The 4229-nt window shown below is 37.5% G+C and overlaps 1 pseudogene; it reads left to right on the top strand.

Annotated features, from left to right (window-relative positions):
- Positions 1 to 381: 381 nt before the first annotated feature.
- LOC106962239 (GTPase IMAP family member 8-like) lies at positions 382 to 3985 on the top strand (annotated as a pseudogene).
- The last annotated feature ends 244 nt before the right edge of the window (positions 3986 to 4229 follow it).

Here is a 4229-nt window from a genome sequence, read left to right as displayed (position 1 = left end):
TCAACTTTTTGGAACCAGATTTAACAAACAGTGGAAAAAAATATGGACACAATGACAATGCTGATCAGTGTTTCAAGAAAAATCTCTTCAGTATTTGAATGAGTGGAAGAACTTTAATGAAATAATCATAACATTTTTAGATAATTCCACTCTTAAAATATATAATACTTTTAATTGTTCACTTCTAGTTCTGACTGAGTTCATTTTCGCAGTAAATTACATCCTGTTGTACAATGTGCGACACACTTGCAGTCCCTCCAGTCATACATGAGATGGCAATGTTTGTCTATTTGATTTTTTCTATATGGCTGTTTCTTTCACTTTTAAATATAATTTTAAAAAAAGCTAAAAAGGGACTTCCCGGTTTACATTTTGCTTCCGCTTTTTGAAAACAGCGGAAGTAGTCAAGTTACTATGCGCGATGGCTTCTTTAACTTATAGTTCCAGTCCAGGTCAGTCATCTTTACATAAAACTCACTCTAAAACTTTACCCTATGTTAGATAGGTATTTCTTTTTGTTTAGCTCTTTATAATGGTTATTCGGTTATGTAGTCAGAACATGCTGTTAAATGAGGAGAAAACATTACCTAGAGGCCTAACTAGGCAATTGATCTTATTAGCATTATTTGAATAATTCCTTATCTCTCTTAACAGCACAAAGCAATCATCCAACAGAGTTGAGAATTGTGTTGATAGGAGGAAGGGAATCAAATGGAGGTCTCAAAGGTAAAAGTTCAGCTGGAAACTTCATCCTGGGTCAAAATGTTTTCAACACCAGCAGAAGAACAGCTCAGAGTGAAGCGAGGCAGCAGGAAGTGTTCAGCAGACGAGTCACAGTGGTTGATACTCCAGGATGGTGCTGGGTTTATCCACGAGAAGACACCCCAAAACTGGATCAGATAGAAATCCAGAACAGTGTCCATCTGTGTCCACCAGGACCTCATGTCTTTCTTCTGGTCATTCCTGTCAGTTTATATTTACCTGAGCTTGTCAAAGCATCACTAAAGCAACACCTGGAGCTTCTCAATGCAGATGTTTTCAGTCACACCATCGTGTTGTTCACTGCAGTCGCTCCATGTAGTGATGAAGAGATTAAGTCCAGAATAAGAAGAAATCCAGTCCTGCAGTGGATTCTTCAACAATGTGGAAACAGAAAACATTTTCTCAACTTCAGTAACAGAGAAGATAGAGATCAAGTCAAGAAGCTTTTAGAGAAAATTGAGACCCTGATTACAAACAATGGATTCAGACACTGTTCTGTTGACAGAAGTCAAGGAGAAACTCTGAGAAAAGAAATGAGAGATTTGACTGAAAGAGCCTCAAAAAGGTTTGATCAAGTCCAGAAACAAAGAAACAACCTGAAGCTACAGATTGAAGGTAGGTTACAACTTTTGTGATTTAAAAAAAAACAAACTGCGATGCTCCCTCTTAAGGAATCTATATTTTCATTGTGACTTTTGAAACATCCTTTAAACCCCATCATTTTTTAATTACAAACACATTTTCCATAATGGTGATATATGGAGGTTAAATGGTTTCTTTTTCTTGCATTTGAAGGCTTACAGTGCCTCTTAAAACTGTGAACATTCTGGTCTTTTAAGTTTCACCATTCAGTCTTCCTTGATAGGATCTTATTATCATTTAACATTTTACCTTGACAAGAAGAAACCCTATAGCATGATGCTGCCATGGCCAAGTTTCAGAATAAGGATGGCATTTTGTTTGTTAAAAACAAAACAGTCTTTTCTGCTCAGACAGAAAAGACTTCCTTCATCTGACTCCAAAGGCAGATAAATATTTCTGGGTGGCTTGAAGGACTTTGGGTTCTTTGGTTGTGGAAGCAAAACCCTGGAATGATTCATGACCTATTTATTATGTTTTTTCTTTCTACATGATTTTTTAAGCTCTGTTTTCTAAATTGATCAGATTGTTTTAATAATTAGATCATATTTGGTTTATTTTTTTCTAGGTGGAATGACCCAACCACAGCACTTAAGGCTGGTTTTAATTGGTGCAGAACTGGAAGGCAAGAGCTCAGCTGGCAACACCATTCTGGGAAGACATGCATTCTGTGTTAATGATAGCGGCAGCAGAACAACCCACAGTGAAATCAGTCATGGTGTGGTTGAAGGAAGGCGGCTCACAGTGGTCGATTCTCCTGGATGGTTTTACATCAACACCCTTCAGGAAACCAGTGAGATGGATAAACTGGAAATAGAGAACAGTGTGAATCTGTGTCCTCCAGGACCACATGCTGTGCTGCTGGTTATTCCTCTGGCAGTTTCTATTAATGCATTATATCTGAGATCTGTTCAGGAACACATGAGTCTGTTTAGAGAAGAAATCTGGAAACACACACTTGTTCTGTTTACCTATGGAGACTGGTTAGGAGTGAAGACTGTAGAGGAGCGTATAGAGAGTGATGAAGGTCTGCAGTGGATAGTGAACAAGTGTGAGAACAGGTATCATGTCCTGAACAACAAGGACCACAGTGATAAGACTCAGGTAAAGGAACTACTGGAGAAGATTGAAGAGATGTGGGCAGGAAATGAAGATCCTTACTATGAAGTGGAGCTGGACCGAGCAGCAGAGCTAGAAACCAAGAGAGAGACTGGAGACAAGATGGCCAGAAGGTTGAAGACGATCAATGAGAGAAAATCAAGAGTCCTGAAAGAGCTGATTGGAGGTAAGTAATAAATAGTATATATTTTATGTTGTAGTCATGTTTCATAAATGTTTTAAGATCATATTTACTGTATTTTTTGTTTGTTTTACAGGTGAGAAACATCCAATCACTGACATCAGGATTGTTCTTGTTGGCCAGAAATGTTCAGGGAAAAGTGTAGCTGGAAACATGATTCTTTTCAATGAGAAATTTGATAAAACTTTTAACAGAGCTTGGTTGAAAAAGGTAACAACATGCTGACAAAGCAAAAAGATTTCATACAATCTAACATCCAGACTGTAGGTGTCCAGTGAGTAAAGTACAGTAGATTTATTTTTGTTTGTTTTTCATATTTTCAGAACTACCAAGATCATAGAGAAACTTCAACTTGTGTGAAACATGAAGGAAACTTTGATGGAGTAAAAGTCTCAGTTGTTGAAACTCCAGGCTGGTTCTCAGACCCAACACCACCTGACTGGATCAAAGATGAAGTTCTCCACAGTGTCTCCATGTGTTCTCCTGGACCTCATGTTTTTCTCCTGCTTGTTCCCATCCTCAGATCTTTCACAGAGAAAGATCTCAAAGCTCTGCTGGAGATCATGAAGCCATTAACAGAGAGAGTGTGGAGACACTGCATGGTGGTTTTTACCAGGGGAGACTGGATCAATGACGTCCCTGTAGAGAATTACATCGTCAGAGAGGGAAAGGAGCTCCAGGAGCTTCTGGAGAAATGTGGGAACAGATACCATGTTCTAAAAAAATTATTTTTGATTATTCTATTCAAGTCAAAGAACTGTTCCAAAAAATTATTGATATGGTTAAACAAAACAGAGGATGCTTCACAATTAAACCCAAACAAAAGAAACTTCCTATTCTACCTTGGCAAACAAAACAGATAGAAAAGGAATGGAACAGGAGAGAACAGGAGCTGATAGAGAGAGTGATGAAAGCTTTAGAAAAGGAACCAGAAGAACCAACAGAACCTCATGTGAGAACAGCAGAGAGCAAAGATGATGGTAACATTCCTGACAGTAAGTTTTATATAATAATGATTTAATGTTGACTTTACAGTCTTTATTACATGCTTTGTTCTCTTGAATAACACATCAATGTCTGTTTCAGTGAGTGGAGATGTTGCCTCAGGATATGAGAGCATTTCAGAGAACAGGAGACGACGAGGACATGACCAAGTTGCTGAACGGCTGAATAACAAAGTGAGAGAGTCAGAGATCAGCTCTGGTATCAGCAGCATTTGTTCCTCAAACACTTACATGGAAAACTTTGATGAAAGTTCTGAAATCGATTAAAGTCAAGATGCAAATTTAGGAAAAGAACAAAGAACTAACTTCTGCTAAAGGTTTGTAAAAATATATATCTATTTAAATAAGTACTTTTAAAACTAATCTGCAAAAAATGTAGGCATGTTGACACTAGATGGGTAATATCTCTAGAGCGGTAAAACATTTCCATATTTCTTTCTTATAAATGAACATCCTACTTAGTTTTATATACATTGAACTTCAATATTTAAATAGTTTTCATCATCTTGATGCAGATCCCATTC

Source organism: Poecilia latipinna, unplaced genomic scaffold (assembly GCF_001443285.1).
Source record: "Poecilia latipinna isolate Pla-1442-1.1 unplaced genomic scaffold, P_latipinna-1.0 Scaffold1388, whole genome shotgun sequence".
Taxonomy (NCBI): domain Eukaryota; kingdom Metazoa; phylum Chordata; class Actinopteri; order Cyprinodontiformes; family Poeciliidae; genus Poecilia; species Poecilia latipinna.
Note: the sequence above shows the minus strand (reverse complement) of the source record. Positions and strands in the feature narration are given on the sequence as shown.